Below are 14,322 nucleotides of genomic sequence, written 5' to 3'. Positions count from 1 at the left end.
CGCTCAGTTATGAGGCTGCTTCAGCCAAAGTAACATTCAGCTTATACAAAACTCCAAAATAAATTACCAAATGAGCCGTCGGTGGTCCTTGGCTTATCCGTAGCTCTGATCTCGACCGCGACCTACAGTGTGTCAGAAGAAAATAACCGGTTTTTTCTTGTAACTTCAGGATATATTTCAATCTGCTTTTTGCTGCGTAAATAGTCCCATTCAAAGACTACGACGCCAGTTCTAACTCAGGTTAGTGTCGTTCGAAACTTTCACGTAAACGCAACCAAACAAAAATCTGTGAGAAGTACGCGAAGCGTTTTGAGACGGTATTTTTATGCACGCATTCGAAAGGGCCGAAATTATCTTACGTCGCGGCTGCAGAAGTAATTAAAAACTCAAAAATGTTTATTGCGATGTGGAATCTGTGGTATTAGATGCACAAAAATGTTGCGTGACTTTTCCTAGCGCGGCTTGAAGGGAGTGACGACAAAAAAGCAGGATGAAGTGATCGTCCAACATTTTGAGCGGGACCCTTCTTTATGACTACGCCAAGCACATTCAGTTCTTGCTACAAAGGGAAAAGATGTGAGTATCAACACCATCGAATGACGACTGAAGGAGGCGAACATGTCCTACCGTCCCACATCATCAAAACCACTGCTCTCAGAAAAACACATTGAGAAACAACAGAACAAGTAAATGGCGTCATAGTATTGGACTGGCCTTCCCAGGCCCCAGACGCCAACCGCATTAAAAATGTGTGAGGAACTATGAAACCGCATTTTACCGGTAGGCCAGTCCATGATTTAAAGCAACTCGTGCGTCAAGTTTGCAAAATCTAGTCCTGTTTGTCGACGAGGTACGCAGAAAAGTTGCTTCAAACCATGTAGAAGATGCCAGGCTATACTCAACAACGATGAAGACTACACGGCTTATTGAATAATTGTGTCTCGTAGTTTCGTACTTTCATGTAAAAAAAAGTTTCAAATATATCCTTTATGCTTCGTGAATAATCGCGGTTTCTTTTTTCTGACACAGTCTGTAAATATTGACTCGGAAGCAGACACAATAAAAACGGCAGCAAAAGCCTAAAAAAAAATATTCAAACACGTACGAGAAATCAATGCAAAATCAGCACTAAATACTGCTCTATCGAACGGCTAGTATCGAATATTACGTCCACTTGCAAATCGACCGAAGCGTCGTCACGTACGTTAGCAAGGAGATACACGTAATTTTTCTTTGCTTTGCTCTACGTATCGGAATGAAACTCGAACTCCACCGTACAACTTGCACGGATTATGGAGCATACTCTCCGCTATTAATGGCAAACATAAAAGAAAAAACATTATTATAAAAAATAAACACTTTTTTTAAGGGGTTAGGGGTAGTCAGAATTTTAAAAATATTAACTTTTTTTTGCATTTTCTTATCTTATAAATATGGTGTGAAACTTTGAAGTGAGTTCGACAAATACTTTTCAAGTTATTCAACAATGAACAAAGGGCGCTCGGGCGCTCCGGTTCGAAAGCAACACTTTAAATGCGTTTCTCTCAAAACTATGTTTTTTGAACTGGTGATCACTGTAACTTAAAAACCGCTTGGTAGATTTCAATAAAATGTATACTGTTTTGAAAAACATAAAAAAATCGAGCCTGATCGAAGGATTTTTTTTTCAAAATTTTGATTTTTTTAACAATTAATTACCGATTTTTTCTCGAAATTCTGAAAAATATTTCCTGGCCGCCATATTGTTAATTTAAAAAAAAAGCTTCATCAAGCACAAGATTATCTATTAATAAAACTAATTTCTCCTGCTCGATTGATTTTAGATGAATCTCCAAGGACTTTTGATGATCAACACAAGGGACTTCTGAAGCAACGGGCTTCACACAAACAGCGATAACTTTTGCAAATTATCAATTTTTTTTGTTGAATTTTTCCTAAAATCAAGTCCAAAAATGATTTATTAGTGCTATGTGTTTATTTTTGTAAAATAAAGCAGCTGACTTGCACAAAAAAGTATTAAAAGTCATCATCTTTTCGGGCCTCTGACTTAAAGCGAGGATATTTTTCGAATATAGCAAAACACAATATTTTCCCCAAACATTAAAAAAAAATTATATTAAACAATCGACTATTAAAATTAAATATTCAAAAATTATTTTTTTTAACTTATTTTGTTCCAAAAAATAACAAAAAATATTTTTAATTTGAAAAATCAAAATATTCAACATCAAATAAATCTCACAATTATTTAATGTAAAATAAATCCATTTTACTTTTATTAATACGAAAGCCTTACAAATTAATCAAATAGGACCTCCGATGATTTCTCTGATGCCATCACTCCTAGATTTTTGTTGCATAATTTAGAACCCTTACTAAAAAACACATTCAATTAAAATAGAAAAAGTGAAAGTAAATTTTATTAAGTTTGCATTATCCACACTGCATTGGCCAAATGGTTATCCCAATTATTTGGGTAGACGCAAACTTTAGACTTAGACTTTAGACAGAACTTATCTGATAGAAGCAGTTATATTTCAATAATTTATAATATATATTTATATAAATCTTTCATGGTTTAGCGGACAGTAGGGAAGTTTACGATTCGCTAAACCTTCTCTATTCTAAATATGAATTGGGGCAGATTAGAATGTTTACTGTCGCTGTATATACGAGCTGTGTTCAAAAAGAATCGCGACTTTTGAATTTTCGCAAGTTACGTATATTCGACTTTCGATTTCTTTGTGGCTACCAGTTGGTACTCATGTCTCTCACTCACGCCAACGAGTTCGGCCATTTTGAATGTTCAGATAATTGTTGACAGCTTCTTTGCTTGCACGTGTTTCGGCTCGTCTTCGATTTTTACCTATTCAAAAACATGGATCAAAAAACCTGTATCAAATTTTGTGAGAAAAACGAAATTAAGTGCGCGGGTGCATTCCGAATGTTGACTATGTCATACGGAGAAGCTACTTTGGCCCAAGGCAACGTTTATCAGTGGTACAAAAGGTTCTCAAAAGGCCGAGAAGATGAAGATGTGAACGACGAAAAGCGTGCCGGACGCCCGAGCACTTCAACAGCAGACGAAAAAACTGATGAATTGATGAAGTGAAGAAAATGGGATTGGCCATCTGTCGAATCGCCGTTAGAGAAGTTGCTGAGGACCTAGACTTAACGATTGGCTCGTGGCATTCGATTTTTTTCAATGATTCGGGCATGAGATGGGTCGCCGCAAAATTCGTACCAAAACTGCTCAATTTCGACCAAAATCAGCATCACATGAACATTCCTAATGAGATGTTGGACTCTGTCCACGGCGACCCAAATTTGCTCCAGAGGGTCATAACTGGTGACGAATCGTGGGTTTATGGTTATGACGGGGAAGCCAAAGCTCAATCACCTGAATGGAAGCTGCCGCACGAACCAAGACCGAAAAAAGCGCGCCAAGTTCGGTCGAATGTAAAAGTTTTGCTGACCGTTTTCTTCGATTGCAGGGACGTTGTGCAGCTTGAGTTCTTGCCACAGGGTAAAAGGGTCAATAAGGAATATTACCTGCAAGTAATGCGCAATTTACGCTAAGCAATCTACCAGAAATGCCCGGATTTGTGGAAGAACAAAAATTGTTGCTTGTGCGCGACTTTTTGACCAAAACCAACACACTTATGATGCCACAGGCACCCTATTCCCCAGATCTGGCCCCTGTGACTGTTTCTTGTTCCCGAAACGTAAGAGGCTCATGAAAGGACGACGCTAGAATACGATTGACGAGGCGGCATCGAAGGAGGAGCTGAACAAGATAAAAAAAAATTATTTTTTGAAATGCTTGAAGATTCGAAAAAACGTTGGCACAAGTGCATAATATCTCATGGGGATTATATTGAAGGGGACAAAATAGATATTAATGAATAAATAAATAATTTTTGAAAAAACACAAAATTCATGATACTTTTTGAACACACTTCGTACATCCAACTATGCATATAGTGATCGGTATCTATAAGCAGATGCATCCGACTATGCAACACTTACGCTGGAGTAATAAATTTAATTTTAAATGCATTAAATTTAAGTTCAGTTTATTTGAAATTCTCGGCTAATGGAGTAGTCTGTAAGAACTCCTGTAGACGAAATAAATAAATATTATATAAGAAACATTAAAACAAAAAAAATGGATCACTTTAGATGGACTCGCTCACCTACACACATTTTTATTCGGTATGTAAAGACGCTCGCTTGTGTAGTGAACCTCATATCGAAATGCTTATACTATATGTTACATAATTTCTGCAATAAAAAAAATTTTTTTTGGCTAGCAGCCAGTGTGCTAATTATAAATGTGGCCTATTAGTAATAAAAATAATAATAATAAAAAAAATTTTTTTTTATACGTTAAAAATATATGGTATGTTGGCTCATGCATATTCACTGCTGGAAAAACATTACAAACAAGACAAGATTGGCATTTTCTTTTTATTTATTTATTTTTTTTTTTCATAAATATTTATGTAAGCCGTTAATTATGAACGCATTAATGATTGAAAATTGAGGAAACCAAAAAATTATATAATATAAACAACTAAAAGATATAGTATTCAATTTTTCTGGTACTAAAATTTCTACAGGGTCTGGCACTCGAAGTATAACCAACTTCAGACCGCTCGCCCGTGAATCAGCTGTCTGTTAGTTGGCTAAATGACAGTACAAAGTATTTTTTACAAGCGCGTGGAAGCATTTTACCGAGAGTAAACGCGAAAACATAAAATCAGTAATGGATTTCAAACGTAATAGTGGGATTGCATTATATTTGGCTGAAAAATCACAACCAGCGATTGTTCGTGAGCTCGAGCACCTTAAAGTAAATAAAGTTTTTGTTTATCGCACCATTACTCGTTACAATGAGACTGGTAGCACCGCGAAACGTCATGGAGGTGTTCATCAAAAGACTGCAACCTTACGTGAAATGGTTCAAAAAGTGAAGAAACGACTTGAGCGCAATCTCCGACGAAGTGCCAATCAAATGGCGAAAGAACTGAAAATATCTGACAATAGCATTCGTCGCATATTGAGAAATGATCCCAAAGTCAAGCCTTATAAGATCCAAAAGGCGATTGTTCTCACACAAAAGCAGCAACAAGTCAGACTTGACAAAACAACAGGGTTTACTGGACCGTTCATACGAGAATTTGAGTCATCGATTGGGCCCCAGGAGGCAGTACCCACCACAGGTAATGGTTTGGGTCGCTATAACCGCAGGTGGTCGCTCTTCAATCGTTTTCATCGAATCTGGCGTCAAGGTAAATGCGAAGTATTATCGGACAAGTATTCTGGAGGTTGCTTTGAAGCCGTGGGCAGACAAACATTTTGGTGGCAGTCCATGGAAGTTTCCACAGGACTCGGTACCGCCTCAGAAAGCTCGAGTGAACCAAGAATGGCTAGAAAACAATGTTCCAAACTTCATGACGTCCACATAATGGCTCTCCAACTCACCAGACGCGAGTCCAATGGATTATTCTCTTTGAGTCATTTTGGAGATCAAAGCCCAAACTAAAAAAATTCACCAGTCTCGAGGCGCTGGAAAACGCCATTGTCCACGAGTGGGCCAAATACCAGCGAGTCGCATTCAGGCAGCTTGCAACTAGTTTCTGGACCTTATCAAGGTTATAGTCACGGCAGAAGGTGGTCGTATCGAGCAAAAGTAAATTGATTCTTAATTTTGTATTATTTTCACGCAGTTTTTACTTTAAATTGAAGAAAAGTAATTTTCCAAACTAAATTTATGGCCTTTTTAATTGGTTACACTTCGAGTGCCGGACCCTGTGATGACTTGGCATAGTAACTAATCTACGTAATACGCAAACAGTTTACGATTCGTAGGTAAAAGCAATCTTAAGCGCAGGCATCACTTAAGATCCAACAATTTTTGCTATTCAGTTGCAAGTGAGGCAGTAAATCTTTCGGCCGAAAGCCTCCGATGCTATCGCTGCACTACTTTCAGTTTGTATAATAATTTTATTGTTATGTAAACCTTTATAAAATAAAATAAATAAAATAAATAAATCTTTCGGCTTGCAGGGCGAAAGAAAGTTATTTGCTCATGTTGCCTCTTAGGGCATAAATGATGAAAAAAAAAAACTTATGATGAAAGCGAAAATGGGCAAAGAGGAACAAATGGTCTGAAGCCCACTGACCGCTACTAAATTTGCATAAAAACAATGCACAAAACATAATCTGAGAATAACTGTAATTTTACTTTTTCATCCTTGAAGTTCAAAAGAAAAATTCAAATCACAAAACACACTTTGGGCCACACAACAAACTTTTCTTCATTATGCTGGCACTGACACCTACTTGAAACAAGCACACTTGGCAACCCTTGAAACTTTGTGCATTCAAATTTTTTCACTGAGCATGCACACACACACACACAAACACGCATGTGTCTGTGTGGCAAGCCCTTTATCAGCATGTGCTTATCAGCCTTCGAGTGCAGGCAGTGGCAAAATTCAATTGCATACTTTTAGGCGATAGAGCAAGCGCATGCGCAAAGAGAGCGAGAGAGAAAGAGAAAGCGAGAGCGACAGAGCGCGTATGTTTGAAAGCAGACCACTACATACATGTGGGGCATAACGATTTGGTGTGTGGGGCTTGTTGATTGCTGTATTCTATGTGGCACACAGTATTGATTTGTTATTGTCATACATTCTCTTTTTTTGTTGTTGTACTTTTATTTTATTTCATCCTCTATTTTGTTTGTTAGTAGACGTTTTTGTTAAAATATTGGATTAGTATGTCGAATAACCTGCGTCCCTGTATGCAGTGAAGGGTGGTTTGTCGAGCAGCTGTAGTACTTGGCTGCGGTTGTAGTTGTTGTAGATTTTCAATTTACATAGCTGTGCACTTATGTAAGAGGTTTGTTCTACATTTGCCAAAGTACACACAAACACCAGCAACAACAGAGTAAGCGCCTGCCAGCAACTAAATGAAAACAACAACAGTAGGAAAAATTGTAATACTGCATAGCCAGGCCAAACTGTGAAATGCAGCATTCAAATATGCGAATAGTTGCCAGCTCCCGCCTCTCTATGGGCGCTTTAGTTATTGCACAACCTTTTTTTATGTGGCACACGAAATTATTTTCAGAATGCGTGCGCGAATTCACCAATACCAATTGCCAAATAATTCAAAGCAAATGAAAAAAAAGTCAAATAAAAATTGGAAAATTGCTCGTTGGGCCGCAGCACGCACTCACACAAACACACTCACACACGAGTAGGCAGGCATGTGCCACTTTCATTGCATATGTGATTGCGTGCATCGCTATCCAGTGTAGCCAGGGGATCTATATTTGTACTTGCTCGCTTTCTTCTTCTTTTTCCTTGCGCTTTGTTTGAGCAACTGTGCGTGCCTACGTGATAAATTTGGCAGTAAGCCAAATATTCTCGAATCCAAAGGGAAGCGAAAGCGAGCTGCATGCGCAAGTGTGCGTGTGTGTGTGTGTGTGTATGTATAGGTCGGCAAATGTTACTTCCGAGGTAATCAATGCCATGAAAGGTCAAAGATTGAAAGTAAACAAAGACAATCAAGGTAAACAAATCTCACGAGTGCAAATGGAATTGCGCAAGAAAGGGTGATGGCGCATAAAGGGAATCCAATAAATGCGAGCAAATACGACGTAAGAAAATTTAAAAAGTATTTTCAGCCAAACATTGATTTTTAATGTCACTCCTCAAAAGAAAGTCAGATAAGGACAAATCGCAGCCGCATAGAAGTCAACTAATATTAAGAATCCAACAGTTAACGAGTTCTAGGACAAATAAAGGCTTTCTGCTGCTGCAGGAACTCGCTCATACAGGGTTTGATTCAAAAGTAATGAGCCTAATCGGCAGGTGGGGGAAATGATCTTTTTATCTTCCCCTTCCACTAGAAACCGGCCTCAGTTCGCTGGCAACAGCGGTGCAGTCAACATCGCTCCGCTCGTGAAAGCTGTTTTAAAAGTGTGTTAGGATTTTGCAGTGGCGAAAATGCAGCGATCGTTGGAGCAACGTTACTCGATCAAATTTTGCGTAAAGCTGAACAAAACGAGTACCAAAACCATTGGGCTACTCAAGAAGGCTTACGGGGACCAATCGCTGTCCCGTGCCCAGGTAAAACAATGGCACAAGTCGTTCAAGAAAGGCCGGGAGGCGCATGTCGAAATCCAAGGTCAAAACCATGCTGATCATCTTTTTCCACTCTCGAGGCATCGTCCACAAGGAGTTTGTACCTCCAGGAAGCACTGTAAATGCGGCATTTTACAAAGAAGTGCCCGGGTTCCGCCCGACCTCGTCAACAATTGGACCCTTCATCACGACAATGCGACGACGCACACCGCCTTTCTCTGCACCACCGCATTGGCCAAGATGGGAGTTTCCCCACCCTCCCTTGAGCCCAGGCCTGTCCCCTCCGGACTTCTTCTTGTTCCCGCGCCCGAAAAGAAAGCTGATGGGGAGGCGTTTCGACTCCATCGAGGCGATCCAAAAAAAATGTGACAGCCGAATTCAACGCGATTCCTGCGGTTGAGTATAAAAAATGTATCCTGCAGTGGAAGGACCTTTACCAGCGGTGTATTGACGCTCAAAGGTCCTATTTTGAAGAATATTATTTGTATAAGCCAAAAGGTTTAATAAAACTGCTTTAAAAAAATAAGGCTCATTACTTTTCAATCAAACCCTGTAGTCATTTATTCATCTGGAAGAGGAAGAGTATGAACTATATCCATACCCAGTATATCGCAACCCAATATCCGAAGTCTGATTCTGGAATATGCAGGACACCTACAGAGAAACTGCACTACAGTGTCGTCATTCTCATGACAGGATAGGCATATCGAGCTGTCTACGACCCCCATGGTAGCCATATGCTGACCACAGACGTTGTGCCCTGTGATTACACCCACCAGTACTCTCAAGTCCTTTCTGCTGAGTTTTAGGAGAACGATAGCTGTTTTCCTGTTTGGTTCTTTCACAAAGCACTTAGCTACTCTGCAGGAGCGCAACTCAGACCAACGTCCTCTATGGGAAGACCTCATGAAGCCGCCAATTCATAGTTCATCGATGCAGAATTCACAGGTTCTGGTTCAGGTTCTGGTTCAGGTCCTAATGGCTTACTTGCTGAGCCTTCATTACCCAGTTTATCAGCCAACTCGTTCTCTGTAATACCACAAAGGCACCCAAATAAGATTAACTTTTTTGTGTTTTGCAACACTGTTCAGTTTTGTCTTACATTCACCGACTAACTTCGAAGAGCAGCGTGGTTAGCAAGGGCTTTCAGTGCAGCTTGACTGTCACTACAAATTCCGATGTTACTACCCCGCCAATTTTTTCTCAATTAAGCAGTACTTTTGGCTTCATTCAAGATGGCATAAACTTCTGTTACGAATAATGTACCCATCTGACCTGTAGCGTAGGAGTACTTAGTGTCTTCGTCGAAGTATCATCCAGATCCGCTACCATCGCTGGTGTTGGATCCATCGGTATACAATGTGTGCTGATATCCCGTTAATAGGTTCTCTGGACTTAACTATTCTCTATCTGGCATCAAAACATCATACTTCCTACCAAAGTCAATGACAGGCACCCTATTGTCCACCGGTATCGAGAACAGTGTGCACCGCTCCGACAACTGGTGGTATTTCTGACATTGGCCAGTGCTTACTTCATGTTCCCCAAACTCCCTTTAACTTGAGCCTGTACGCCGCCTTCATTGCTTCCTTTCTAATTTGAAGATCTAAAGGTTACAAATTCAGAATGGCATTAAGGGCATCACTAGATGTCGTACTCATGGCACCTGTGATACCCAAGCACACACTTCTCTGCAGCCTGTTTAGAGGTTTTAGTCTGGAACTAGCCATTGTGACTTTCCACCATACTACAGAGGCGTATGTAATAATGGGTATAATCAAAGTGATGTACAGCCAGTCTACTATCGCCGGTCTTAGACCCCATGTCTTGCCAAAGGTTCTCTTACACTGCCACAAGACTTTTAGTGTTCGAGAGATGTCAAACCAAGCTGCGGTGGCCAAGCCGAGGGGGCACTGAATCGAGTGGCTGATGATCAAAGGAACTTCGGAAAAGCGAACTATTTCATAACACAGTTTCTCTCGGGCCACGGATACTTTCGGAAATACGTATACCGTGTGGGTAAAGTAAGTGAGCTCAGCTGCATATATTTCAAAGTACCGAGCGTTGGCGCTGAACACACGTTTTTTAATTGTGTCAGAGGGCTCGAGGAAAGAGATGCTCCGAGGAAGCGAAGCGTCACAGACATACACATAAGAAGACGAGTCCAAGCATGGTGGATCTCCCAGAAAAGGAAGAGGGATTGTTTTAATGGCCACATCACTCAACTCAGTAAACGATGGTCTCTGTAAATGCAAAGGCATTTTGAATCCTCAAAAAAACAACAAAAAACAAAAACAAAAAATGCTCATACTTCTAGTTTTATGTGTTTGCTATCATATACTAGCATAAGCCTCGACAAAGCTTTCTTGCGCGCTCATCTTAACCCGCACGAGATTTTCGCCTGCCTTTTTTAATGAACTTTTGTGGCACTTGTTTTGAGAAAGAGTCAAAAATGCCCATTTAGGTAGGAGATAGTGGATTAAAATGTACTACACAAAATTTCGTTTTAAATTCTTTTTCTGGATTGAGAACAGAAATTATATGAGAAGTCGTTTTATACATAATAACTTAATTAAATTATTCACACTTTGGCCCAAAATGTTTAAAACTTAAGTTAGGTAGGTAGGTGAAATTGTTAAAGTGCCAGTCTGGCACACCTGAAGTAGCACTAAAGCGTCGTTTCGATACCATTATGAGAACTCCAACAGCACGTTATCTACAGCCAGCCAGAACTATTGATATAATGGAGAAGATTGATGAGATTTAGGTAGGCACACTGCCCCAGACTGTCGAAGAAAGGAGTATCCAATGACCTTAATCGTCTAGCTGCCAAACCCCGTCATTTACAGAGAAAGTGCTCAACAGTATCCTTCTCTGAAAGGTCCTCACAGCTTCTGCAATGGGGATGCCGATCGTCCAGTGACCGGTAAACACAGCTACGAGTTTGGGCGAGGAGTCCAAAGTACTTTTTGAGCCCCTCATATATCGTATTGAGGCCAAAGGATTTTCAAAATAGCACATAAATAAATGGAGCTCCATCTTTTCTGCGCTTTCCTGAGAAATAATTTGCGCAGTTCCCCTTTAACAACTGTCAAGGGGATGCCGATGACCGGGTAGGAGTTCTCTGAGGCGAATTCAGTCCCCTTCCTGGCAAGCAATTTCATTTCCCTCTATGTTACTATGTCCTGGAACCCAGATCAGAGAAATGTTACCTGCACACCCAAGAGATTTGATCTCTTCTTTACATGAGTTTACTAATTTTGTTCTGTGCCATGGTGTCCTCAGAGCCTTAATTGCGGCTTGACTATCGGAGAAAACGTTAATATCCCCCTCACTCCCGCGTTCCTTAATCATTTTGCATGCTTATCGCATAGACTTCTGTTTGAAAAACACTAGCAGTGTTCGGCAGTTTAAAGGTTTAGTTTAAAGACTTAGAGAAAACCTCTGCTCCGACTCCCGATTCCATCATGGAACCGTCAGTAAAGACAAAGGTGCAAGCTTCGGTGCAGATTTTCCCCTCGAACCAATCCTGCCTATTTGGAAAGATTGCCCTAGCACGACCCTCAAGCTCTAGTTTGCGGGTAGAGAGATCTGTTCGAAGTTCGGGGAAATATGGTGCTAACTGCCCGAAAATGCTATCATGTCACTTGAGAGATTTGCACTTTGAGCTGCGATAGAAATGACGGAAAAGTCGATGGGAAATAAGTGCAAAACGGCATTCAGGGCAGCACTGGGGCAAGTTTTATATACTCTGGTGACGTCATTGCATGCAGTCCTTTGCACCCTCCTCAGTTTAGTGTTATTAAAGCCCTTCTGAAGAGCTTCCCACCAGACTCGGCATCCATACGTTAAAATTGGTAAAACCACTGCATCCACAGCACGACCCGTGGCTTGAGTCCCCATTTTTTACCAAACATAGATTTGCAGAAGTACTTACTTACTTAGTAAAACTTAAGCTTCCGTAAAAATAACAAAAAATAACTCAGCCTCTCTGGACTAGTACTTTTTTCTGCAACGTTGGTTGAGGACACATCTTTTCTCTAAATTATTAGCGTTCGTTAAAATTTAGTAAAACTTTTTTTAATTGTTCGACTGTGGAATCGGCCCTTACTTTATTGACATCCCGAAAATGAAGCCGAGGCTAGTTTTTGCTGGTTTATAGGATTCTTATAGAAGAAGTCCAGGGCATCTTAAGAACTTTAAATATTTCTCGTGTTGTCCTGGTTTTTTTAATTTTTGGAAAATGTGGAAAAAAATTTTTATTTTGCCTTTACGCGTTCCATTGCTTGTCTGTTTGTATACTGCAGCTGTCTAGTTCACAAGTGGCAAATATGATTGATGTATGACGCCATTTGCAAAAATTATATCCTGCGACAAGATGATGAATTTTGCGCCATCTTTTTTTAACACCGCGTTTGGATTGAATTAAAGAATTTGAAATCCAAAAATTTTAGTTTTCGAAAAACATGCAATAATATTTATTTATAATCAGCTGACACATCACTTATCGCTGGACAAGGTCCCACATTGTGTTTGATTGTGGGAGGTTTGAAACCAAGTGTACTGGCCAAGGATAATGAGGGTACTTACAATAGAAATTTTGATGGGGCTGTAAAGGCTTTTTAGAAATCTGACGCATGCACTTACATACACAAATACATTTCAAATCAAAAGGCTTTCGTGTGCCATGGCAAATCGATCGATGCAAAGCAAACCTACAATTAGGGGTGGGATAAGTGAAAACGGTCTAACTAGGGGGGTTAGGGGAAAGAGGAGGAAGTATAGTAGAAATTCTACCATCAAACACTAGTGAGTACAAGTGCACCGACATTAATGGCTTTTTAGACAACGACAGACGTATGCCCAATGAAAGCAATGAGAATAACAACAACAACAATAACAGTAGACGTATTAGTGCCACTTTGCTGATGCTGAAGAAAGAAAATGTCACTTGATGGATATGTAAAAGGTTGAATGGATGGGTCCAAAGCGCCAAAAAGTGCTAGTGATGGCAATACTAATTGCCTTATTTCCGTTAAAGGGTTCAACTGAACTGACTGTCAGAAACAGGCATAGACGGCAGAAAGGCTATGTCTGTTTGTATGTATGTGTTTGTAGTATGAAACAAACAATGAAAATTCCAAGTAACAACTGAAGCATGTGTGGGCTTGTGATAGCGAGCACATACATACATACTGCCAAGTAACTTTGTATGACGGCTGATACCCCACAGTGAATTGCGCATACAGCTGGTCTGCGCTGAATCCTCAGTGACACCTACCTATAAAGTAGTAGTGACACTTTGACCCATTTGGAACTAGTGATTTATTATATTTTTCCTTTTCATCTACAGCCCGCGACAAATGGTAGCATTTCAATATTTTGATCAGTTTTAATTAATTATAAATTTTTATAGTTTAATAGTCCATTAAATTTTAGTATGAAAAAGTGCAAGTTTATAGGAGCTCAAGATTCTCTTTGATTTAAAAAATTTTGTTTTTCTGACAATACTGCCTAATCTTCATACAAAAAAACGTGCGCTTAGCGTAGTACACATAACAGAAGTGAAACTTTCAAGGCAGACAAAGAAAGAGGGAGAGACCCGAGAGAGACTGAAAGAGAGAGAAAGAATATATATCTAAATAAATTCACAACATTGGCAGAGAATACAAGTAGACTAAATTTACAAAAAATAGAGAAGGGTCGACCGGTGTAGGTAAACGCCGGACACAAACCGTGGCAACAACGCGCACTACTCCGAGCGTTTATCACCCGCGAAAAGGCAGCGATTCCAGGACCGCAGCAACGGCACAAATTACCGCAAGGCAATACCAATAAATCCGAAGCCGGAGTGGATAGCACTTTATAGTACGCAGAAGCACTAGCCAGGAAACGGAAATAAGCGTCAAAAACTAGGCTCCAAAAAAAAAAACAAAAGCCAAGCTTCAAACTTGCGTTTTATTGAATTTAAATTTTCTGAGTTTTAAAACTGCGTACCCAATTTTTTTTTACATTTTTATTTTTATATTTTTTTCTTATTTATTTATTTTGTTATTATTTATTTATTTTTTTTTATTTATTCTGATTAAAAAGTTAAAAATTTTTTTCAAAACTTGGCCAGTTTCTAATATTTTTGTACAAGGCTTAAAATTTAGTTTTTTAT

Source organism: Anastrepha obliqua, chromosome 1 (assembly GCF_027943255.1).
Source record: "Anastrepha obliqua isolate idAnaObli1 chromosome 1, idAnaObli1_1.0, whole genome shotgun sequence".
Lineage (NCBI taxonomy): Eukaryota > Metazoa > Arthropoda > Insecta > Diptera > Tephritidae > Anastrepha > Anastrepha obliqua.
The sequence above is the reverse complement of the archived record's forward strand: the minus strand, read 5'-3'. Positions refer to the sequence as shown.